The sequence below is a fragment of the Alosa pseudoharengus genome, unplaced genomic scaffold (genome assembly GCF_046254945.1).
Source record: "Alosa pseudoharengus isolate Yale_2024_CS ecotype anadromous, Long Island Sound unplaced genomic scaffold, YU_APseudo_1.1 YU_APseudo_1.1_scf_21, whole genome shotgun sequence".
NCBI lineage: Eukaryota > Metazoa > Chordata > Actinopteri > Clupeiformes > Clupeidae > Alosa > Alosa pseudoharengus.
Genome location: NW_027468674.1, coordinates 35,189,504 through 35,216,689, shown reverse-complemented (window position 1 = coordinate 35,216,689; position 27,186 = coordinate 35,189,504). Strand labels below are relative to the sequence as shown.

The 27,186-nt window shown below is 41.1% G+C and overlaps 2 long non-coding RNA genes across 2 annotated transcripts; both read left to right on the top strand.

Moving 5' to 3' along the window:
• Positions 1 to 337: 337 nt before the first annotated feature.
• LOC143138629 (uncharacterized) lies at positions 338 to 1,926 on the top strand. The gene is made up of 3 exons (XR_012990271.1): positions 338 to 420; positions 1,220 to 1,473; positions 1,596 to 1,926. It is a non-coding gene; the product is annotated as an uncharacterized LOC143138629 (long non-coding RNA).
• A 64-nt stretch (positions 1,927 to 1,990) lies between these two features.
• On the top strand, positions 1,991 to 26,717 carry LOC143138207 (uncharacterized). The gene is made up of 3 exons (XR_012990160.1): positions 1,991 to 5,117; positions 26,400 to 26,518; positions 26,643 to 26,717. It is a non-coding gene; the product is annotated as an uncharacterized LOC143138207 (long non-coding RNA).
• The last annotated feature ends 469 nt before the right edge of the window (positions 26,718 to 27,186 follow it).

Sequence of the window (27,186 nt, the reverse complement as noted above, 5' to 3'; positions counted from 1 at the left end):
CTGATTGCACCTGTATCAACGGCTTTCTGCTCAACTAGGCCAACTCTCTGTCTCTCCATTCTACAAGGATATAAGACACATTCCATCCAACTTTCTATCCATTCATCCTCTTCAAACCATTAATTCATCCACCCATTAAAGAAGCTCTATGCAACAATTTTAGCAAAAATGACCTTAATTATGCAGGTTGAGTCGTTCTGATGGTTCTACAACACTTTTTGGGTCGTTTGGTGGGTGCTTCGTCTCCCCCTAGTGCTTCTCCATGGAAAAAACGAATATGCAACTTTCTGGTCCCGGACTGAAGAAATCCGGATGTGACTCAGCGGAAGTATCCAATCGCGCCTCGAAAATGTAGTCAGATTGTAATTTCTAAAAAGACTGCAAAACGGACGACGACTTGGCTTTGTTGCTGTTGAAATTGTAAGTAGCCTACCCTTGGGTGAACTTCGTTTTTGTAATGTGGTTTGATAGTCTCTTGAACAATGTGTTTGCTTGACCATTTTATTGTGAGCCCTGTATGTGTTTAGCTTTCTTGATGGCTAGCTCACTAGCTAGTGGGGGTTTAGCGTAGCAGTCACTTGCTACTGAAGCTGCAGGGGGAGCTGTGTCGTTAAAAATGCGAGCCCAAATCCGGTGAAAACCCAGAAACAGCATAAGAATAACCAGACCTGCATAGGGCTTCTTTAACACAGATCAGAGAATGTCTAATAGGAAGAGAATTGGCACTCTCTGGTTACTTCCGGTTTCAGACTGACTGCAGTAACATTCGGGGGCGCTGGCAGGCAAGTGCAGAATGCAGTTATTGATTTTTCTCTAGACAAAGCTTATACCTACTGAGCTCAGTTAAAATACACGGACGCATTAATTGAAGTTTGATTTTCTTTAAACAATGTAGAACAATGGTAAAGGACCAATTAATAAGTAACAATCGTTCCATGTGGTAAAAATGTAACCTTAAATTATCATTTATATTTTCCAAAATGTATTTAGGCTACTTGCGCTTTGCTGTTTGTTCAGCCTCCTGTTCCTCTCGCGGATTTCCGCCCCGAGCCTGCACATTACAATTTTTTTTATCGCTATTGTCTCCAATAGACTGCCGTGCTGAGGGTGTGAGGTAAACAGGGTGTTGAACACCCCCAGACTGCCCAGAGTCCTTTCCATGTTCCATGTCCATGTTTTGTGATGTTGTTGTAAGGCCAGAAAGTGTCTATCCCCCCAGAATTCCCCCTCCAAAAGCTGGAAAAAATGTTCCGATGGCTTCATGGGGTTTGCCGATGCCGTGCATTTTTTGGCCTCCAGGAAGGGGTGGTCCACACTTGCTGCATAGGTGTGGTCCTGATGTCGGTCACCCAACAGCAGCACCTCGCAGTGTGGACAGGCCTGGATTATTTCCTCCTGCTGGAGGACCCTGACAAGCCAGCCAGCGACATAGAACAGGCCCTCCTCCTCGATGCAATCGCCAACAGTCTACAAGTAAGAGAAAATAAAGTGTTACATTGAATATGAGCATTAATATGAGGATGATCATATGTGAATGTCTGGTCCATGTGATTTATGACTGTAGCAGTGTGTCAATATAGTGTTTTGTGTTGTAGAGATGACCTTATCCTCCACAATGTCCGACATCAGCACCAGTTCTTCGTCCTCTATCTCTGTCAGTGAGGTAGGGAGTGCTAGTGAGGTCACTGGAGCTGTTGTGGAAAAGGTGGTGGAAGAGGTGGAGGGGATTGCGTCCTCTGACACTGTGGCTAGGAGGGTTGTTCCATCATCCACCTCACAGTTGGATGCAGCCGATGTTGAAAGGGCAGGTATGATATTGGAAACACTCAATCCCCTGAGCGCTGCGGTGAACTCCATCGCACTTGGATTATATTTATGGCCCCCTTTGCCCCGAATCAAGGAGAATAGGTTCTAACAAAAAGAAGCAGGTGGTCAAATCCTAGTTTTCAGCTTTTAATTTTATTAACTTTTTATTTGAAATGTAATTGTGTGTTGCACTACCTCAATGCAGTCCTGATTTAATTTCAAGGTGCACAGATACTTCATCCCGGCATGCATCTGTGCACCTCTATGTGGACACTCCATACATTCCGTGCTGGGGCGGGTCATAGTCATAGTGGGGTTAGTGGGGTGGTCGTAGTTAATCGGGTGTAGTTAGTAAGTTGTATGTTTGTGAAGTTGAGGAGCTATTTTTTGGCATAATTACCTAGAATTTAGCACATCAAAGAGGTGATTTAATTTGGCTACAAAGTCAGCTGTATCTTTTGCCTCTGCTGGCAGTCTCTGCAATGTTACCATCGCAGAAATGCCTGGGTCACAACAGATACGACATTGAATAGGGGGCAGGGGCGTGCAGAGACTTTTGAAGGGGCAGGGGCTCAAATTTAAAAAAAGGGCACATGGAACAAAATTTTCAGAAAATGATAGGTCTTTTCGGTTTTCATTAGGCTATTGTCTACATAGAGATCATAGGCTATAAGGCTACATCTTATTGATTAAATTGAAAGCTAATTTTAATAGCCTAGAAATCTAGACGCACCCTAGCGGCAGCAAATATGTTATTGCCTAGTCTGGCTTGTCAGGCTATAATTTTAATGTTTATCACAATGAACTACCACCATTAGCAAGCTGGTGTCTTGCAGATTCACGTGCTGTGCTGTGCGTGTGGCCACTGAGTGAAATAAGCGTAATGTAGCCTACTGTAAACAGAGAACGACGTGTGGAGTTGGGTTAGTTAAACAACTACAGTAGCCTATGTCGTCGGGTTATGACGATTTAGAAAAGGTTTGCCTACTCTGTTTTATGAACTAGGTCTACTAACCTAGTTAGTAGGTTCGAAGCTGCCAGGTTATTGAAATGGATGGACCAGGACCATGACATGGTTAAAACGGGTTTGATAGCCTATTCATTAAACATGAAACAACTTTAAACATTTTATTCTTTATCTCTAATCTGAATACTATTGCATGTTCAGATAGGCTAACTGCTAAGTGACCTTACCGTGCTCCCAAACGTCTCCTGCAGCACTGTGCCTGTGTGCACCTTCTGAGAGTTCACTGAATGTATGACGTCAATTAACTCAGAAAATTTTTATTTTTGTAAATTTGTAATTTCACAAACTATTAATGACATTTTAGCGAATATTCACGTTGGAACTAGCGGAAGTATTACACATTTTAAAAAGTAAAAAACGGGTCTTGTCAAAAGGGCACTTGGACATCAAAGGGGCAAAAGGGCAGGTGCTAGAGCCCCTGTAGCCCCCCTTCTCTGCACGTGCCTGATAGGGGGTCAGTATCACATTACAATCTGCAGTTTGTTATTGAAGAAAAGTTTTTGAAAAGATGGATAAACTTTACCAGCAAAGACAGTGTGCCTAAACATCTGCGTAGCCATACTGACGCACATCTTAGAGAATGCGGGCAGGTGGATGTGACTCTCGGTTAGCTTGACATTAGGGCTTCCCTGGTCACATATGACTGCCTGCACCTTTGAAATTGGTTAATACCTTTTGTCAATACAAGGTTGGAGTGGAAGTCCACACAAGGCAGTAATGCATTTGTTAATGTTGCTATTTAAAAAAAAAAGGTGGCCAATGGCATCTTTAATGACGGCCGCAATTTCCTCTGCTGCCTTTGAGCTAGGGGAAAAGAAATATCCTATGGTCTGTTCAAAAGACATGGTTTAGGTAAATGTGTTTGAATATACACAGCAATATCTAAACAAATGTTTTTCTAAAGTATGGCTTGCCTGCTTCCACTTCCCCAAAATGCCCCTAGCCATGACGACCATTGCCTGCTTGGCAGCAGCTCCTGATGTTGATGCACCATAAATGGTGTCATTTCTTCTGTCATAATCAAATTGTTTTTTGATTGCCATCTCGTCCAGGACTACTGCACTGCAAAAAATGAATTCTAACCAAGTGTTATTAATCTTATATTAAGATTAAAAAATCTATTTGGTATTGTTTTTAGTATGAAAAGACTTACCTAGCGCCCTCTCAAAAGAACATTTTGACTTAATTTAAGAAGACTTTGACTTATTTTAAGTCTTATCAAGACAAATTTGCTCAATGCACTGGCAGACAAATTTGCTTGTTTTTAGGACAAATTTGCTTAACGCACTGGCAAAGAAATATCCCACACATCCAGTGACATAACGCCTAAGCGTTCTTGTAGAGGGAAGAGCAAATATCGTCTTCAGTTGACGATACGCCTTTGGACTGCTGTGTAAAAGCTGCAGCCCCAGATCTCTCATGTTCCGGTCAAACCTTCTTCCTCTATCTTTTTTCCCTGCCTCTGACAGCTGTGCCTTAATGAAATTCCGGCAGCCCTCAGGACACCTCTGGAGCATCTCAGCCATATTTTCATGGGGACTACGGAAGAACAAGTAGATTTTAAGATTCAAGATGCATTCCCTTTTTGTTAAATCAAGGGTTTATAATTCTAAACACAGCTTTTTCTTGCCATTTATTGACATTACTTGGGTTTTTTAGGCCTGGCAGCTTGCTTCCTTTTCCTCTGTTTTAGCCTTTCCAGCCGTGGAAGGCGGGCCTCTAGTTGTTTAATTCTCTGTAATAACAAAAAGGCATCCTGTATGTGTGCCTGTGATAATGCTACAGTCACAATCTTGAAATTGATGATCAGAACATCACCTGGTCCTTTTGTTGGAGACTGCTGAGTGGAATGGTCACCTGAGTCTGAGCCTGTTCTTTTTGCCTCCATTTGACTCATTATCTGTACCTTCTGCGCTCTCCTCTGTCCTTTCCTCTATCTCAACTGGTGTCCCTAGTCTCCTCTGTCCTTTTCTCTATAATCTCTGGTGTCTCCTCTGTGTGTCCCTCTCTCTGTGTCTATTATATCCCTCTCTTCTTCCTGTTCCTCAGATTGTCTCTGCTTAGCGTTTGAGAATTGAATCAGTCAATTAATATCAAAGGATCAGTTAAAGTTAATTAATTTAATGTAATGTAAATGTAATTTCATGGTCTTGTGTCTTAATTATTTGTATGGTCTTGGCCCCAGTTGTCATTGTTACCTTCAGTTTTTTTCCACCTTTTTAGAGGTGGGGAGGCAAGTGGTGGCGGGTTGTCGCAATCCACCAATGTAGGGATGGCATCACTGGTGAGTGCCGCCTTTCCATTGTGCTATTTGAAGCACACAGCACAATGCATCAGTAATTGTATTAATTATTGTATTATTTTTTATTTAAATTGTCATTTCCTTCCAAATGCACAACTCACTTTTACAAGGAAGCATTTCTTAAAATGCATTTCACATACAACATATCCTCCCTGCATTAAGTCCTCGTGTGACATGGAGAGTCTGAGGTCACTTCGTATCATGTTAATGAGCCATTTCTTTCTCCTGAAAATTGAAACCTGGATTAGAATCATAATTTTCCTTATCTACATACATGGTTCTTCACTAGCAGTTTGCTCCTTTTTTATTGTTGAACCACCTTTGTGTTACAGACTTCATGGCCTTTATTTACATCATCACACACATACATCACTCCTGAATTATTTAATTGTAGTTAGTCTAGTGTTGTTGTGTAGTTAGTCTAGTGTTGTAGTATAGTAACCTATCCTATAATTTTTCATTTTTGTTGACTTCATTGACTTTATTTACATCCTACTACGCATAGTTAACAATCTCCTCCTGTCTGCTGACTCTGGTTCACTTAACATTATTATCATCCTTGACCTTAGTGCTGCTTTCGATACCATCAACCACAATGTTCTAATCTCCCGTCTGTCTGCTATTGGTGTTTCTGGCACAGCCCTCAATTGGTTTCAGTCATACCTCACCAACAGAGAGCAGTTTGTAACACTTGGTCCACATCAGTCCTCCAAGTCCCCTGTCACTCGTGGTGTCCCCCAGGGTTCTGTACTTGGGCCCCTCCTTTTTCTCATATACATCCTCCCTCTTGGCCAGATTATTCGCAGCCACGATCTTAACTTTCACTATGCAGATGACATCCAACTCTATCTTACCACTCCCTCTCCCTCTGACCCCCCACCACACTCCATCACTGACTGCCTCTTTCACTTAAAATTATGGATGCAAAACAATTTTCTCAAGCTCAACACAGACAAAACTGAAATTCTGCTGATTGGCCCTAAAACCATCCTCACCAAATCTCCCCGTCTCGCTCTCAACATTAATGGCTCACCTGTCCACTCTACCCCTGTTGTTAAAAACCTTGGCATTCAGCTTGACTCCACCCTTTGTTCCTCACATCAAATCACTCACTAAGACTGCTTTTTTTCACCTCCGTAACATTGCCCGCCTCCAACCCTTCCTCTCTGCTAGCGATGCACAGACTTTGGTTCACTCTTTCATTATGTCCCGCCTAGATTACTGCAACTCACTTTTCCTTGGTCTCCCCACTAAAACCCTTCAAAGACTACAATATATTCAAAACTCTGCAGCCAGGCTCCTCACCCATACCAGATAATCAGCTCACATCACCCCCATTCTCCATCAACTCCATTGGCAACCAGTTCCGTCCCGGATCAAATACAAAGTACTACTACTCACCTTCAAAGCCCTCCACACTGCAAAAAACTGCTTATCTAATAAAATCTAACCAAGATTATTAGTCTTATATCAAGATAAAAAAAATTAGTTTGTATTGTTTTCAGTATAAAGAGACTTACCTAGTAGCCTGGCTAGTGCCACCACTTCTCAATGAGACGTGGTCTGGGAACCAAACGTTAATTTTCTCGTATTTGAAAAAAATGCCCAGATCCGTTTATTGGGTGCCACGGATGTCTATCAAATGTGTCTGTGCATAGCTCATCATCGTCTTGCTTTCCCCCTTGTTCTGTGATTGGTCGCCTATCTCAGGCGAAAATGTGCTCCATGGTCTCCAGGCTGCCTTAGCAGCGTGAATCAAATCGCGTGCAAGGCAGCATGGGAACACCCAGGCTACTTACCTAGCGCTTTTTCGTGAAATCATTTGACTTAATTTAAGAAAAGTTTGACTTATTTTAAGACATCTCATCCTGAAAACAAGCAAATTTTTCTGCCAGTGCGTTAAGCAAATTTGTCCTGTCTTAATAAGACTCCTTAAAATAAGTCAAAGTCTTCTTAAATTAAGTCAAAATGATCTTTCGAGAGAGCACTAGGTAAGTCTTTTCATACTAAAAACAATACCAAATAGATTTTTTGATCTTATTATAAGATTAATAACACTTGGTTAGATTTCATTTTTTGCAGTGCACAACCTTGCTCCCCCCTACTGCGACCTCTTGACCCCTTACACTGATTTATGCTATGATCGATTAATGTTATTGAGCGGGATATTGACTGGATATTTTAAGGTTGTCATACCGTACCATGTATATAACACATTGAACATTGAACACAAGAATAGAAAAAATCAAATTCCATTTAAATAGCCATGTACTTTTTACAATACATATATAATGATATGAAAATGAAAGTGCCCGCAGGAAAATATAAATACAGTACGCAAAAATTAACTTAGACAGAAAGTCCTCCTTAAGTTAGAGGCCGTTTACACGACACCGCCGGGTGGATTTTCTCTTACCGCTTTCACACCTTTAACGACTCCGGCAAGAAAAAACCTCGCGTGTACACACAGAGGTGTAACCGGCTAAATGTGCTGTAGTGCATATGCCAGACCAGTCGATGGCGCCGCTGTGCAGAAGCTTCACGATAATTTTGCGTGATTCGCGTAGAAGAAAACATAGTTGAAACAGTTTGTTAAGCCAGAGAATGTCTAATAAGTGCTCTGGTTAAGCAGTCGCATGAAATAAGGAGACTACAGACAATTCGGTTTTCAATTCAACTGTTAAATTAATAAAGTTCATTTTCAAGGTATGCGACTGCTATGTGAAATTTCAAATGCTTAGCCTACGCATTGCATTAGGTCTGAGCACCACTGGAGAAAACACTAACATGCAGTAAGCTAATGTTTAACTAAGTTAAGCTAACGTGTGCTTCTAACTTAGCCACTAAAGGCTGATAGGCTACATTGTGCACATAAATCATGACAGGGGAAAGAAAAACATTTTAATATGATAAATAAATGGTTTGGTTTGTTTTGACAAGCAACATGTCAGGTCGAGTGCCGTGGCTGAGTTGAGAGGTGAGGCTATGTCGTCATAAAGTTGCCGGCTTCGCACCTGCAGGCGTCTACACGGCGAAAGTTAGCCGGCGGTTTCAAAAGTTCCCACTTCGGAAGCCGGTTTCAAAAGCTATCGGTTTCAGTCTCCTAAACTGCCGGCGTCGTGTACATGCAAGGCGTAACCGTTAACAAAACCTCACCGGTTTCACAAAAACCGGCGTCGTGTGCACGGCCTCTTAATGTTTCTGATTCTTCGTTGAATCAACGACAAGCAAGATAAAGAGATATATTTAGCGGTCAAGCTATAGACTCCCATTCAATCTGCGCTCGTCCGCGATCCCCTCCAGTGGAATTCTAATGGAACTGCAACCAAGATCGATACCAGGCTTATTTGGAAGTGCCAAGGCTCTCCGTAGACGGGCTCTGCACAGATTCTAGTAATTAGCTGTGGGCTACACTACGAATCTCGATTACTGGGTTAGCGAGGTATGTTGTGCTCAAAGCCAGGGTATGCTGTGACACGGAAGTGACTCTGCTTCAGCGTCGCTGTATCCCCATGGTGTCTTTATGCTGTCAACCAAACCTGGTCGGGAGCAGGTTATGTTCATGGAGGTATTATATATAACTGGAGAGAGTGACTAAGTCCCGCCCTCCATACAAATGAATGGTGGAGGCTAGGCTAGTAAATCCGGCCAATTCATAGTCAACGCCATCTTGAACACTGGGGTTCGGATCCATCGCCAGTCGGCTCTGACCATGCGCCAAGTTACAAAGCTGGAAATGACGCATGGACCAACGTCGATTTTTATTGGATATTCTGTAAAAAGAGAGTCGTCCTCCAGTAAGAGGGTGGCGATAATGCACATAAAGTCCTTGCCTCATAACAAGAAGAAGAAAAAGTTGCTCGGGAACGCGCATGGAGTCCGAGTGGAGTCGCCCTGAAGCGCAACTTAATTTCATTGGATAACACAGCGGCTCTAACTAAGAGCGGTCTGCCTGCTGTCCTGCTGCAAATATGCATTTGAACATGACGTGAAATATCCGTAGTCGAACGGGGTCATCCCTATGTTCCCCGGGTCCTATGTTCCCCGCTACCGGGGAACATAGGACCCTTTTTTGAAAAAAGGGTCCTATGTTCTGTGGTGATTTTATCTAGACATAATAATAATACTTGTGTGTGTGTGTGCTGGTTTATTGGAAACATTCCATTTACTACTAAATACTAAGGTGTTGTTTGTGCAACTGTTATGCAACATTTACTGGAAGTCATGAGACTGAACTGTCAAAGGCTAAGAGTGAAAGTAAACAAGACAGGGCCTGGGAGAGAAAGGTACTTGCCAGAAGGGCATAAATAGAAGGGGCTAGCAGAAGAGGAGATGCAGGGACCTTCCAGAGAGGGGAAGTGAAACCAAAGTTGGAATGACACATAGAACCAAATCAAAACATACCCTGCCTGGCAACAGATTACACATAGAACTTGATCACATGTATTCTGCCTAGCAACACACATTTTTTAATGTTTGTATGAGAAGGAGTTTCCACCAATATCTCAAGTCCCAAAACGTTCTGATTGGCTAGAAGGGGCCTGGTGACGTTCCTGGTGATAGGAACGCCTCTCAGGCCCCTGAGAGCATAAAAGAGAGAGCTCAGGCACATTCAGATCAGATCTCATCGTGGTAGCAGCTGCCACTCATCACTCTATTGCCTGGCGGTTCAGTCCTGACGCTGTTTGGATTGTATTCTCACTGCAATACGGTGAATAAAGGATCAACAGTCTTCAGCATTTCTCGTCTTGGTGTTCTCCTTCGGGTCTTTGACATCAGAGTGCTAGTTGGATTGGAGGTTTCGGGAAGTGGATAATTTCCACGACAGATCCCCGCTGCTTCCAAGACTGCAGCCGCACGGCAAGGCGCGGGTTGGTAAAGTGCTGTCGCGCGTGTTTGAGCTCCGAGTCGCCTCTTCTTGGAGGAAGAGCGCATGTTTGAATCTGCAAGCACGTTCACTAATGAACATTTCTTGACGAAGCTGGCCTATCTTAGCGATATATTTGATATATCTTAGCGATACATTTGAGTTAAATGTCCAGTTACAAGGCAAAGACAAGCACCTCACCTAGCAAATAAGATTAGGCTACTGCATTCACCAAAAAAAACTTGAGTACAGGCGCCTCGATCGCGACAGTATTATGCCTTTAAGATTTCTGAGCGAAATCGCTGAAACGTCTGATTGGGAGGCACTCTTGTGATCCCATGTATTAAACAGTAGGCCTACATCACATCCCTGCAAAGTTTATTTCAAAAATATTTCCCAACCAGCAGTGCTCAGTATGACTGGATTATGGATCCATTTAATGCAGCATGTTGGCATTTCATTGAATATATTGTACAATGCTGTATAATGGCCAATGCTAATATGTTGCTGGAAAACAGAAATATGTGTGTTATGTAGGCTATTTATTTATTATTATATCTGCAGCACCAGCTGATTTTAACTCTGTTGAAGAGGATATATTTAGAACTTGTCATTATTTCAATAAATTTAACAATTTTAAGCTTGACCTACCACTTTCTTAGAGCAATGAGGGACAGGTGGGGCTCGAGAATGCCCCCTCAAAGTGGGGAATGAAAGAAAAAGTTTGAGAACCACTGATCTAGTTTGTTAACTACCACAGTCACGAGTTAGGTCGCGATAGTCTGTGTCATTTTTAAAAAGTGGGTCCCCAGAAAAAAAGTTTGAGAAACTGTTAAATCTAGCCGAGTCTGCATGGCTTCAGTCCCAAGCTTGTCATTGTCTTTGCACTTGGCATGTCATTGTTGATTCTTACTGTACAAGAGGTAAGGGAGGTGATCTATAGCCTTTGGTTGAGCTGTCGGAAGAATGGGATTAATTTTAATGGAACAAAGAGATATCAAACTATACTGGGCTGTAGACCCAAAGGGACATTTTTTGATTATTGACGAGTCAGACCAAAGGGGCTTCGGAGCAACGCGCAGTCCCCCCTGTAGCGTGCCAGCGAACGGAAAAATGAACAAAACAAACCAATTAGGCTAAATATCAACTTAAAAAAGCATGTAGTTGTAGCGCGTTTCTTCTGTGAGAGGTGCAGCTCGTGTACGTTGCTGTCCTCAATTTAGTGCCGAAGCGGACAATGCGACGTTACCTAGAATGTTAACTTTGAACTCGTTATATTCAGTAAAGAAGCACAAGTAAAACCATTGTAGGCCTATGTTATAAAACATTTTCTTCATCTATTCTTTTACTCTGCTATACTCAACGTGGAAGTAAGGAAAATCGCCCTTCTGGCTTGCGTCAATATTGCACCGTGCGCATATGTGTGGTCTACCTGGTGTGCTATGGCAAGCAACATTGATAGAAAAATACACTTTGCTACCGTTTGTGCACGAAATGTGCACTCGCAAGCATATCTCATGCAATTTCCGTGGTTAGATACAAGGCGGGGAACATAGGACCCTTTTCTACAAAAAGGGTCCTATGTTCCCCTGTCCCATACAAATAGCGGGGAACATAGGACCCGGGGAACATAGGTACGCTCCCAGTCGAACTATAAATAAACTATTCGGTTTTTAGTGCCAAGTGTAGCGCATTTTTACAGTCTATGATTAGTTTGTTTTTTTATTTTATTGTTTGCCATCTCATAGCGGGTGCTGTAAATGTATTCTAGCGTTGGCCCATGACCAAATCAAGCCAATAATAGCCAGTAGCCACAATAATGACTGGAGCCAGAGCCCTCAATAGCCACCCTGTTTTGAAAATAATAGGCCTATTGAAGATATTCAATATTATTGAAGATAGTATTGAAGATAACGCACAGAACGGTCAGCCTGAGCGGACAATTACGTCCCCAACTCATCTAAAATGTGGTGTCTTTACTTTGAGTTGTAGGCTACACCGCAGATGGTAAAGTAACGGTTAAAGACAATGTTGTCTGCGGACTCCGCAAAAAACAGTTTACTTACGCATCCACGACATCCAATCTTCGCGCTCAGCTGTGGAGTTACCATCCAAATGAGGCAGCGGTGTCAGAGGCACAGTAGACGGCCAGAGCATCGCCAGGCGTCCAACATCGTATGATTGCATACTTTCCGTAAATCCTAAATTATGTCCAGGGTCTGCTATTTACTTTTGGGAACCTTGTGTTTGTTTAACCGCATTATGTCCAGGGTCTGCTATTTACTTTTGGGAACCTTGTGTTTGTTTAAACTGTGCTATATAAATAAAGTGGATTGGATTGGATTGGATACTTAGGCTGCAAAGCACAGGTATTTATTTGAGGTAGGCTTATTCGAGGCAGACCTTTATTTCTTACATTGTACGTTATTGTGAGACATGCGTTTTGTTTGGAGCGGCATACCAGGCTATCAAACGCAGACGATTTTCGGTTTTGGTATGGAATTTAATTAACTTTTTGACTTTTATTATATAGTTAAATGTTGAGACTGATGGGCATTTAAATCTAGAGGGTAGGCCTATTTGATGATCACTGTAAAGTTTCGTGTAGTTGAAAAAGTGTTGGAATTTCCAGCTGTTTATTGCGAGACAAGGCCTTTCCTTCATTCATTGAACGTGCGCTGTGCTCTAATGGAAACCTTATTGCATAGCGAAGTAGCCTACATTGAGTTTTTTTTTAAATTATGCATGGTTTACTTTTTATTAAATTCGTAGGCTGGAATGCCTCGCGGCAATAATTGTGTTTAAATGTAGTAGCCTAGTGCTTCAGCCTCTGGCAAGCTCCAAAGGGGGCGGCTATAGGTTGAGAGCAACGTGTTGAAGACCCATGGTGTAACGAGACAAGGTCTTTAGGCCGCTGTTGTGTAATTTATTGTCTTTAATCATGTTTAGGCTATGTTTGTTCGGGACAAACAACAACGAAACAAGATCAATACAATTTAATTTATTTGTTTATTTGTCATATGATGGATAAACAACCATAATATGCACGTCTTCTCATAGGATCCTCAAGAAATACGCACTGAATAACGTTTGGCTGTAGCCGCCGGATAGGTACCCGCCCACCAACATGTACGCGCATGAGAGCTCGTGCCCAACACGGATTTTCGTGCATGGAGCTGGTTCCAAATGCTCCATGCAGCGGCATATTTGAAAATGGCGTATGCTAACATGCCGAAGCTAATCTGCACGCTCTTGACCCCCTGGTTATGTTAGAGAAGCCCTATGCAGGTCTTGTTATTGTTATTTAACACTTCTAAATTTGCTAAATTTGCTAAATGAACCCTATATTTTTCAGTAGCCATAGGTGTGTAGATTTGAACAAAATCTGGTTTGGTCCTTAACGGGAGCATTTACTGCCTGAAATATCCGATTTTGTTTACCACGCTTGGAGTTATAGTGCTGGCCTGATGGGTCGCCTATTTACGCCGTTTCAACGGCACATGAGCGGTTAGACCAAGAATTCTCGTCATGAAATTAAAATTCCACTGGAGCTTCAAGCGGATGTGTACAGGCAGCCTTACAACACTGTTTACAGCTCTTCGAGTCACGGTAAAATGTCATTTTTGGTACATAGCTAATTTAGATACACCTATGGTGTGGGTGCTTGCGTTTCTTTAGGAATCTGCAGTCTTGGTTTGTATAGAAATGGATATTAAGTGACACATACACGCAAGGCGATGGAAATACAGGACCGACGGTAATAGGGGGAGTTCCGATAGCGAGCTAGCCATCAAGAAACCAAGCTAAACACATACAGGGCTCACAATAAAACGGTCGAGCAAACAAATTGTTTAAGAGACTATCAAACCACATTACAAAAACGTAAAAGTTCACCTACTTACCATTTCAACAGCAACAAAGCCAAGTCGGAGTCCTCTTAGAACTCTTGCAGTCTTCTTAGAAACTACAATCTGACTTTTCGAGGCACGATTGGATACTTCCGCTAGCCTGGCTAGCGCCACCACTTCTCAATGAGACGTGGTCTGGAAACCAAACGTTCATTTTCTCGTATTTGAAAAAAATGCCCAGATCCGTTTATTGGGTGCCACGGATGTCTATCAAATGCGTCTGTGCATAGCTCATCATCGTCTTGCTTTCCCCCTTGTATTGTGATTGGTCCCCTATCTCAGGCGAAAATTTGCTCCATGGTCTCCAGGCTGCCTTAGCAGCGTGAATCAAATCGCGCGCAAGGCAGCATGGGAACACCCAGGCTATACTTCCGCTGTGTCACATCCGGATTTGTTCGGACCGGTGTTATACGGTAACTGGCTTTCATGTTACCTGGCTGGACTGTTTACGTAACCGCCCCCTTCTTTTGCAGATGTGTTCAGCTGGTGATTTAGCCTCCGATTACTGGTCGCAGATTCGTTGGTTTAACTTAAGTTGAAATAGAAATGTTTGTGATGCTCCACTTTGTTGTTTAATAAGTTGGTAAACTAGTTATTAGCCGTAGTGGGTAGGGTAGTTGATATTGTTTTCATTACGGCTGTCTGTTTAATTGAGCTTAGACTGGCCTTGGTGTCGTGAGTTTTTAGAGGGGGTGGTTTTCCGCGTGATCAATTAGGAGTAGCATTTAAAGTGGTTATATTGCTGGAGCGTCAGCGCTCGTGTGCAGCCGTCCTCGTGTCAAGACGAATCGAGTCTACCTGTGACAAGTCCACCGAGCAAGGACACAAGCAAGGCACCTCTCAGATAAGTTCCACTCTTGTCTCACCTTGTCTTGTTAGTTGACAATCCTTCTAATAATGTGCCTTCAACATATCCCTGTATCCGGTCAGGTTAATAAGCGCACTGGTGTTGAAAGGCAACAATCAGTTCAGCAGGCTTGTCCTACTTTTTCTGTAGGGTTGTGGAATTGCCAATCTGCAGTGAATAAAGCGGACTTCATTCCTGCTCTGGCCTCACAGTTATCGCTTCAATTGCTTGCGCTTACAGAGACGTGGATTAGGCCGGAGAATACTGCCACACCTGCAGCGTTGTCGACCAATTATGCTTTTTCGCATACCAGTCGTTTGTCTGGTGAGGCGGGACAGGCTTTCTCGTCTCTGATGATTGGAGGTTTACACAGTTGCTGCCTGCTCAGGTCCACAACTGGTTTGAATATCATGCCATCATGATAACTGGCCATACAAATTATACTTGGTGGTTATTTATCGCCCTCCAGGACAACTTGGGAACTTTGTGAATGAGTTGGACATTCTACTGTCTGCTATTCCAATGGATGCATGCCCATTATTAATCCTTGGCGATTTTAATATTCATTTGGATAACTCGTCTTCAATTGACTTCCTGTCCTTACTCTCCTCATTTAATATCACACGTGTCCACAGTCCTCCTACGCTGGTAAAGATCTTGATTTAATTCTGGTACGTAACTGTAATACAGACAACGTTTTGGTTAATCCATTACATGTATCGGATCATCACTTTATCAGATTCTCTGTGCGTCTCCTGGATAACCCAGCAGCTCCTCCTCCGACAATTTTGTTCTGGCGTAACCTCAGAAGCCTCTCAAGTGACATTAGTAACATCTGCTTTACCTACTCCTAGCTCATTCTTGGCACTTGATGTTAATGACGCTACAGAGACTCTCTGCTCTACACTGGCATCTTGTCTGAATGCAGCATGTCTTTCCTCAAGACCTACTCGTTCTAAACCTCGTCATCCATGGCTGACGAACAGTATAGTCTCCGTACGAAAGGCACTTAGAGCTGCTGAGAGGAAATGGCGTAAATCCAGAGATGGAAATGATCTTAGTAACTACCAGTCATCCTTTTCATCCACTGTTACACTTGCAAAAAAGGCATTCTATCAAAGCAAGATTGAGAGTGCCACTGACAGTAGAAAACTTTTTTCTACTTTCAAATCTCTTCTCAATCCTCCACCACCACCATCAACTACTTCACTGTCAGCAGATGACACTGAAAAAGTTGCTAAAATAAGTGCTCAGTTTGATGCTCCTATAAGGAGGGCTTTGCCTTGTGTTAGTATGACCGCATCATTGGACTCTTTCTCTCCTCTTGATGAGGAAGCAGTCTCTCAATTGCTTCAGCGAAGTCGTCCAACAACATGCCCATTAGATCCTGTCCGGTCCACTCTTCTACAGAGTATCACACCCGCTGTTTTACCAGCAATCACACATGTATTTAATGCTTCACTCAGTTCTGGAATAGTTCCTTACTCTTTTAAACAGGCTAGGGTTACACCTCTGCTAAAGAAAAGTACACTTAATCCAACTGAGGTGAAGAACTACAGGCCTGTCTCCCTTCTTCCTTTCTTGTCAAAGGTTTTGGAGAAAGTGGTCTTCAAGCAAGTTTGTGACTTTCTTCATCAGAAAAATCTACTAGACCCTATGCGGGTTTCAAGAGTGGTCATTCTACTGAAACTGCTCTTCTGTCTGTGACTGAAGCATTGAGAGTAGCTAAGTCCTCTGCTCAGTCATCAGTATTAATTCTACTAGATTTATTTGCAGCCTTTGATACTGTTAAAGCAACACCAAAGAGTTTTTTGTACCTTAAAATAATGTTTCCAAAATTGTTTCCGTGGTTCATCAACTCGTAACAGGGTGAACAGCACTTCCGCATTCGCTTCGCGGCCCTCTATCGGCTATAACCGCACTATGTAAGTTTGCCAGATCGGGTAGCGGGTTTGTAGTTCGATGGAATAAGACATAAGAAACTACAAATTTGACTTGCAAGATGTCGCAATACACCGTACTTTCATAAAAATCGTGCAACATATTCTACCTTGTCTATGGACATCGTTATTCGCAAAGCCGTTGCTGGATAAACAAATAGTGTGCGTGCGACAGAGGAAAAGTTCTTTGGTGTTGCTTTAACCATGACATTCTCCTATCTATACTATCTGAACTAGGAATTTCTGGAAAAGCTCTTGATTGGTTTGAATCTTACCTTAAAGGGCGTTCTTTCAACGTGTCTTGGCAGGGACAGGTATCTAAGTATCATGACCTCACCACAGGTGTGCCTTAAGGATCAGTATTAGTACCCTTGTTTTTCTCTATTTACACCACTTCCTTAGGTGATACCATTCGCTCTCATGGATTTGACTATCACTGTTATGCAGACGACACTCAACTTTACCGGTCTTTCCCACCTGATGACTCTAGTGTTTCCCACCGGATTTCTGCATGCCTTAAGGATATTTCAGCCTGGATGAAAGATCGGCACCTTCAGCTTAATCTCTCAAAAACAGAGTTTTTGGTGTTTCCAGCTAAAACAGCTATTCCCCCACAGATTAACATCCAGCTTGACTCAACTTCACTGACTCCAACTAGACCGGCACGAAACTTGGGCGTTGTAATTGATGACCGACTTAACTTCTCTGAGCATATAGCTTCTATTGCAAAATCATGTCAGTTTATGCTTTACAACATTAGGAAGATCAGACCTTAACTGACACAAGATTCCACACAACTTCTTGTTCAGACCATGGTCATCTCTAAGCTGGACTATTGTAATTCACTATTAGCTGGCTTACCCGCTTGTGTAACAAGATCATTACAGCTGATTCAGAATGCTGGAGCACGCCTGGCCTTCAATCAGCCAAAGAGGACACATGTAACTCCTCTCCTAGTTACTCTCCATTGGCTCCATATAGTAGCCAGAATTAAATTTATATCTCTGACACTAACTGGATCTGCTCCTAGTTATTTTAATTCAATAATCAAGCCTTACATCCCCAACCGCCCACTGCGGTCTTCTGGTGAGCCTCTGTTGTGTCGACCAGTCATGAAAACTGGGTCTAATTCCAGACTCTTTTCTTCAGTGGTTCCATGTTGGTGGAATGAATTGCCCAGTGCTCTCCGTTCCTGTGGTAGTTTTGGGTCGTTTAAGAGGGGTCTAAAGACATTCCTATTCAACATATACTTAGTTGTTTAAGCGCTTATGTGTTATGGTTTGTATAATGTTGTTTTATTTCAATTGGGCTGTTAATTCATTTGACATTATTAAGTGTGCTTGCAAAGCAGCACACTTATTGTTCTTCTTAAGTTTTATTATTATTTTTCCCGTCTCCCTAATTTTTTGTCAGCCCTAGCGCCTAGGCCCTTTGAGACAGAGACACCGTTCCAACTTTAAAACGTCCGGTCAGTACCGGTGTAAGTTGGTCGCGAAGATGACGTCAGGTGGGCATGCCGTTCGTCCGCCATATTGGATTGAACAGAAAGCTAAACTAAATTTTCACAGGTCACAAATTTGGTCCGAACGCCACGAAACTTGACGTACATTATCCTTGGACCAAGCCTCACAAATGTTAGCGGAAGGATTTTTGATTTTCGAAAGCGTTTGCCTGTCACAGCCAAACGAAATTGGCGGCGAAGCTCCGAAACAGGAAGTCGTCCATATCTCAGGAACACGGTCACATATCGATACCAAATTTTGTATATGAACTGGGGACTCCAGTGTGAGGGTGCATAAGCTAAAAAAAAAAGAAATATTCCAAAAGTTTCCATCATTTGGCAAACCACCCACAGGTATTTGATAACTCACCATTCACCTTTTCACCATTCACCTTCTATCACAATGCCTTCCAAGTATGCTCAATGTCTCTGGGCAGCCACAACGTCTCCGGGCAACCTTGCCCAATCATGAAATCCTTGCTCTGCCATGGGATAGTATGGACTTACGAACTGAAATAGCAAGGAGAACAGTAGCTATATATAGCTTACATAATAGAGTTGTTTTCACATTGACGGTATTCAAATTACATTTTTCATTATTGTTACATATCATGATGGGAGAGTATTATTAAAAATGTTACAAGTATGCAAATGCATATGTTTACGGGCATTTAGGTTTTACTGTGTTGTTTTGTTGTAAAGACATGCAAGGCATTCTGGGCCATGTAATAGACAAAGCAGTGGTCGGCAGCGTTAACTTGATTTCCTGTATTAATATGAATAGGTGTTTCTGTAAACCTAGGGACAATAAACAGCTATCTCTGTTACAAAAACGAGCTGGTAATCGCCATTGAAGAGGGAACTATGATAAAAAGATTGTTTTCCTAAAAGCATGGAGTTGACGAAAGAATAAACAAGCGTCACGTTAATGTTAAATAGCCTACCTATCTGAACGCTAGGTGGCAGCGTTGTATTACATTTCACTAGTGTAGCCTACTTGAAATACGGTGTGAGATTCACAAGTAAGGAAGGTGCAAATATTATGTCATTTATCATGGGAAATTATTGGAAATGTTATTTCTTGTTTATCCTAATTGCAAACCACACACATCCATTCGGAATCACACGTACACATTTAATAATGAAAGACTATCATTTCGTTTATTTGATGTCGCCTAGCAACACAGCCTTCAGAGCAAAGATTCTAGAACAGGGCTTCAGAGAGACACGTTTTGAGTTTGTGGCCAAGAACCTAAAATATCGGTTTCCATGTGCTGGATGGTGTGCGTCCTTTATGAAAGTAAGTGTTTTATACAGTTAACGTTACAGACATAATGAGTCATGTTGTAGTGGTCAACATAAATGTGCCCCTTCTGTTATTAGAATGCTAAGCGGAGAATCATGCTAAGCAGAGATTTAGTATCATTAATTTCTTGTGTGGCTAGCTATAGGGAGATGTATGTTGCTAATTGGGATTTATGTTGTTTAGGTAATGCCATGGTCATTTGATATGAGATGCTTGCACTCGTAACTTCGTCACGTGTAACTTTAGGACTGCTATTTTTTTTTACTAACAGTAATTCACGAAGCACTTTAGCCCTAAAAGTAGCACCTACGTCTGTGACAGCTTAAAAGAAGTGGCAAGGACTCCTAACGCGATGTTTTGAAATGCGTCTACTATTGTCTCGAGCTTCCAATCGCGAGGGAACTTGCATTGTAGGCATAACTAAGGGATGCAATAACACCACCAACAACCAAAACGAGCCTACTCATTGTCAACATGTACATGAAATGTAACGTTTCATGTGAATCAAACGTTGATTTACAGAACGTGGTTTAGAGTAATATGAATTAAATATAAATATGTACAGTGTATTAGCAGTTATCTCATACAATAAGTAGAATAATGTAGGCTATGTAGATGTAGCAGTAACATTATAATAGTAGAAATAATAATATAGATATATGCAGTGTATTAACAGAATATAATAAAACAGAATAAATATGGATATTCAATATGACAAATATATAACAGATATGTACATAACATACAGCTATGTGCCGTGTGGAAACAGTGTCATTGTAGTGCAGAAACAACATTATAAGAGTAGTAAGAATAAGTTAATGTGCAGGATGAATAGTATAAGATCAGTAGAATAACTGTATAAATGTAATTACAGTAGGCCTATGTACATTTGTAAATAAATAGAAAACTATGGGTGAGAGGGATAAATTAATTTTATTTAATCGTAAAAGTAAATTGCATTCAATTAAATTGCCATTAAAAATCTTTCCAGTAGGCTTTAATGTCACACAAAAAGTACAACCAAAGCTGAGCTTGATCAACTAGAACGTCTAAAGAACCAGAACTTGAGTGTAGTTTTTTGCTGGGTCCCAGGCCATGTTGGTCTGAGGGGAAATGAGAAAGCGGACAGTGCTGCTAAGCAAGCCCTCAATGAAGAAGTCACAGAATGTCAAATCCCTGCCCCAGACCTTAAACCTATACTGAAGCAAGGAATGTGAATTTTGGCACATTTTCATGATCCACTGGGTCGTTATGGGCCACACAAAATACGGTGTTGCTAAAATTACTCCTATTGTGGCTATTAGAGACATGCGTTCATGAGTATTCAGCTACATTCAATGAGTTAAGTAAAATACATTCACACACAAAAAAAAACCCATCACTAATGTTGTGGACATTCCTTTATTCTGAGATACATAGGCTCTCAAAACAATCCCAAACAGACATAAGGTCTTTATAGAGCAAATCCATATAGATTATTTGTCAAATAAACCAGTAAAACAGAATTAGGGGATGGAATATATAACATTCACACTCATAGCTCATATTTCTAAAATAAATCAGTGAAAAAGTATCCTGACAAACAAGCAGCATTTTAATGCCTTAGTCATATTTCATAATTTCAAATTTTTCTCTAGGTTACCTGATAGCACAGTTTGAGAGGTGCAAGACGCGTGACATTATTTATTTTTGCAGCCAATCACTGCTGTTGTTTTATTTTATTGATTTGATTTTAGTCATAGAAGCTAAATTCGAAGGCAGGCCACAGGTAAAAGCCAACGAACCGCATTCACCCCGCAAGGCAATAGTTGAATAGAGCTTTTGAGGTATTGCCACTGCTCCAACACTGGAAGGCACTGTTACAATGCTTGGATCAAGCCAGGTTCAGCATAGCGTATGTCACTGTCTGCTCACGTTGGTGACCGGACCAGGGCAAGCACACTTTCGCAGTTCCCGCCGGAAATGCAGTCTAGTTGTTTATTGATATTCTCCTTAATGTAGTCTTAGCATGTCATTGTTTTTATATTATTGATTGAATGGACATTATTGCTTTATTATTGCCGTTTCCCTTTTTTTCCATTGCTTTTTATAGGCTATTGATTGAATTGATATTATTGTGTATTATAACTATTCTCCTTATTATATTTGACCTACATTCTAATCTGTTCCCTGTTCAATTTTAAATATTATTATGTTGTTTGTATTTATGTGTCGCTTTGGACAAAGGCGTCTGCTAAATCCATAACCATAACCATAACCATAATAAAGCTTTACAACACGATGTGTCGGCGTTGGAAGTGTCAGGTTGTCTGTAGTAGGCTAGGCTACATGCGCTGGACCATAAATATGCCAGCAAATAAATAAAACGAAATAAACTCCACGTGGGTCTTGAACCGCTACTAAATTAAACTTCTTGTATTAATTGTAATTAAACTTAATTAATTAAAGGAACCTTATGTAAGAAATGTATTTCAATTAATCATAAAATGGCCAACTAGACATTAAGAAATCATGTTCATTTAAAATACTTATATCACTGACAACAGTAGTCCGGGCAGGATATTGTCATTTAAAAAGTTGCAGCCCTCAACTGATGTTGATGTTGTGTTTTGTCATGTCATGTTTTGGCCTGATGCGCCACCATCCACCTATCTACTAATCACAAAGTCAGTAGTGTTTCTGCATTTGGGTTGGCCACCTCAAGTCAGGGGGGAGGGGGAGGGGATACACCGCTCTGCAATTTGAAAGTGATTGCAGTACCAGTTTTGGCCGCAATCTTACATATGGTTCCTTTAATTAATTAAGTCAGTATATCTTTACATTTATAATTTTACATGAATCATTGACACATATCATGAAGGGTTGAAAGATTTATTGAATGATACACTGAAATATAGATTGAATGCCATATAGATTGACAATTTGCAGGATTCTAGTAGGCAAAACAAATATTGATAAACCCCGTCCATTGAACGCAGATAAGTCAATAGGTCATCACCAGCCACACTCAGACATCTTCGGCCTAAAGCTCATTTAGTTGCATTGGAAGCCATTGTTGTCCGGTTCTATGGGATTTTATACAGATTTGAGTTGGAAAAAAAAATGGCCAAACGATATGGTCGGGATAAATTCAATACAGAGTCAACTGTAAAAATGCACATCCACAAACATACAGAATAAGTAGAATTCATTGCAGTGTAGCCATGAGTGTCTTTCTTGAGAGAATTGAATATTTCACATTTGATGATTTCAACAAATCATCAAAGCAATAATGACAAATGTCCCACACCATCGGCACTTCTTCACAGCAGACTCCTTTCATTCTCTCACTTGCTGCACAGCTGACATGATTTTTTCCAGCTCTCTATGAAATAATATCACTGCATGACACACAGCTCTCTCAATATCTATTGAGTCATCAGGACTGATAAAGGGGCTACAGTGAACATTCTTTCGCAGGTCTTGGAGCACTCTGGCCTTAGACTTGTTTAATTCCTTGGCTAATGATGACAGGTTTTCTGTAGAGATGCTCTTTTCTGTACAATAAAAAAGACAAAAACATGCCATGGGTTTTGGACTAAAACATAGCCCTAACCCTAGCCAAACTATCATTTAGGTCTAACATTTTTAGCTTGCTATCCGACCACTACCTAGCCTAGAAATCTAGACGCACCCTAGCGGGATAGTCTAGCAACTCTCCGTTGGCTTGTGAGCTTGATAAATTAAACTTCTATCAGGCCAATCAAATTGTGTATAGAGTCGTTAGGCGGGCTTAACATAATGATTGATGGCAGAGTTGCAACGGTTTGGCTTGAATTCCCTGCTACTTGAAAACAAATAAGATAATGTTGCTGTTGGTGAACAGTGTGACACGAGTTAAGCTTTTATTAAGTTGGCAAAAGTTTGAACTAGCCAACTAGCTCCGCTGGTGGGAAAGGCATGGGACTCATAGCGCTGTCCTATTGCGTGCAGAGGGAATTTGAAAGACAACCGATTATCCCGCCCCTCGGACTGAGCACTGCGAACGGTGAGTGCCCAGACCCTATATTTTAATGTGGGTCTGGCTCTAACCACTACCTGCAGCATGGTTGTTGATATCACTAACCTGGCCACTCTTTATTAAAATCCAAATGCATCTAACCCTCTGCTACTGTTCTTTTCACTCGTCACTTTTTACAGCCAGTCTTGTGCTTGTCAGTATTTCCCGCAGTGTTTTACAGCTTATGCAGCAGCCAAGTTATTTCAAAAGCGTTATGTATTATGTATTATTTATTACTGTCATTTCAAAGTAATTTGTTACGTTACATTACTGTCTCTGAATTGTAAGGCATTACACTACTACTGCATTATTAAGTTACTTTCACCAAAATAACTGGAAATTAAATGTAACTTATTATTATATGCTGAAGGCAACTCATTACACATCCAGTGGAGGGCCATGTGGTATAACATAATGACTGAGTTAGGTTTAAGGCTAACAACAGTAGAATGTAATAGGTGCAGTGATGGCTCATGAAACGCAATACAAGAAACTAGTCAGGGGGTCAATTCTGAAAAGGGCTTCCGTTAAGACTTTTGCGGACATGTTTTGGTACAAGCGGTCACCCTATTTTTTTTTGGTAAAAGACACCCATACGTAAGATATTAGGGTGGTTGTCAAGCTGATTTTTTTTTTTGTGACTTGTACAAGCACTTTCAGGCCAATTGTTTGGTTTCCTGCTCAACACGACATGCCAACAATAAATGTTGAATATCTCCACAACCACAAGGACCATATACATATCATAAATAAATAAATGTTCTTCCTTAAAATACAGGGGTCATAAGTATTCCCACCCCTATGTTAAATTCCCATAGAGACAGGCAGATTTTTATTTTTAAAGGCCAGTTATTTCATGGATCCAGAATACTGTGCATCCTGATAAAGTTACCTTGGCCTTTGGAATTAAAATAGCCCCACATCATCACATACCCTTCACCATACCTAGAGATTGGCATGGGTGTTATTTCAGTTAGCCTATTAGCTGGTTTGATGCTCATTGAGCTCAATGCAAATCAAACCAGCTAATAGGCTAATAGACATGAAATAACTGGCCTTTAAAAAAAAAAATCTGCCTGTCTCTATGGGAATGTAACATAGGGGTGGGGATACTTATGACCCCTGTATTTTAAGGAAGAACATTTATTTATTTATGATACATTATTCATTCACTAAGAAAATTGGTGTCCTTAAAGGTTAGATATTTCCTCATTTTTCACTTAAGGCATTAAGATCAATTTCCAAAAGATGATTTTATATTCCTCTTTTCAGTCAACTTTAGCATGGGTGCCAATACTTTTGGCCATCACTGTAGTCTTGTTGATCCTAGCACTTACCACCTGACTAGAACTGACTCTCGATTGTTTAAAAAACAGCACTCACTGATGGACTACTAGAGCTTTTTTTAAATTGTCCTAGAATTGTTGAGAGAATTGCTTTAAAAAGCTTAAACTGTTAACCATAGTACGATGTACTAATAATGTACTAAGAATGTAAGAATGTTGATGTGAAAAAATCAAGTGAGCTGTTTGCATCCCTGAGTTATAGAGATTTCCACATCTTAAGGGCTAGTCCACACGTACCAAACCGATCTTTTTTTCCTCCGTCTTCCCTGGAACCGTATCAAAAATATTTGCGTCCAAACGTATCCATCTCAACACGACAACACGTTACTTCATATCCTAGTCCTATAGGTGGCACTGTTTCTCTTACAGAAATTGACCAAAGCTTGCGCGCTGTAGGCTATACAAACAGACAAAATAGGCTAGGACGAAAATGGCTAGTGCAAGGAAACCAGAATTGTTTGTGTGGACGGATAGTGAACTGCCAACTGTAGTCAACTGTAAAACTAATAAACTTCATTTTTACGGTTTGTGAAGGGTGCAGTCCCGTCCTTTATTTGGCTAATGCAAGTACAAATAAACTCCTTTACTTTCTTTGGTTGTAGGATAGTCCGCGATTCACATTAATTTTGGCTATAACCGCAAATGCATAGGCTACTAAACGCTAGGTCTACCCAAGTTAGGCTATTCTGTCGCCACATTTATAATATTGCTATAATACCTTCGTTAGTAACAGTCGATACTTTTGCCTGCATCAAAGCGCGCATTCGCATCTACCATAGGCTTAACATGAGTTACGCGTCTTTGTATGCTCATATCTGACTTCACTAGACTATGAATGCATTTATTTATGTTGTAAGACATGTAAAATAAATGAATGGCACCGGCACTACACACAAATTAATTTAAACTTCCACCGCACTTCCCTAATAACTTCTGACTAGTTCTCTCGCGTCACTGACGATAGCTAGAAATGCATCAAGAAAACACTGTTCAGTCCACCAAGTCATGATAAGCTATTGGCGCTGCGCAGCACCAGTTGTGATATTTATCCTACTGAGTGTAATCGTAGGTAATGTCATGTATGATGTATGAAAACTATTGTTAGGCAATACTATAAGTGTCAAGTCCAGGGCAGCTGAGGTGTGGCGATGACATCAATACGCATATGCCGTTTCGCCGTCTAAACGAACTCGCAAGGGCTACGGTTTCAGATTTTTCCACCCTGGGACCAGGTTTCAAAAAAGTGCAGTTTCGGGCAGTGCGTTTACAGGATTCGTTTGGACGATCGGGCAAGACGAAGCAAAACCGGTGCGTTTAACCCAAAAAGCATCTCCGTGTGGACGGGGAATAAATCATTTCATTCAGTGCAATCTAGCCTCCCCTAGAGCCACCACTGGAAGTTTATATTGGGGAACAGTATCCCTGAAAATAACTTTTTTTCTGACTTCATTTGATCCTGCTATACAATTTATGATGTACGTTGTGTAAGAGATTATTCTACTCCCTACAGAAGGAACCTGGACTTACCTCTAGCAGTCAGCATGGCCTGGGACACTAAGCGCCTGCAGGCCTGATCAGCTTGGTGTACCACACTATTGGCACAGCTCTGTCGATCTATCTCCTACAGAAGTAAAGCATATTAAGTCCATTACAATTCATCTCGCATTAGGAAAGATGATTTATGTCATGACAATGAGAAATAATCATTTCAAATTAATCAAAATATTTTAACAACTACATACCCTCTTTTCAGTATCATTTTGGAAAGGACTCAAAGGATTGTCAAAGGCAGAAGAAATCAATGTGGTCAGGCTCTGACTGAGAGAGAGACATTAATTGTGAACCAAACCCAAAAACTAATTCAATCACTTTCTGTAACAATCTGGGGCAATGTCTTACAGATCATGATTTGTGAACTCTTCACAGCTGGAAAGTGTTAAACTGTTTTGTTCCCATGAATTCTTCAAAGGATTTGGTGGTTCCATGCGTTTAACCATATCCAGTATGACTTCTTCAGACAATGGTACTGCCCTGGTTCTGTTCCGACTGACACACAGTTCTGTTGGACATTGAAGATAAACTTGACAGAACCCAACACCATCTACAAAACATAACACATATATTGCCTGAGTAAATGAAGACTTACAGGTTTGGACCCCTAGAAGTATCATTATATAAAAACAATAATGACAAATACAGCCCTTCAGAGGTTGAGAGGGGAAATAAAGCTGAATCATCAAAGACCAAACACTGCAGTATAGCAATTTCCTGTGTAGCCGCATTGTGTATTAGGCCTA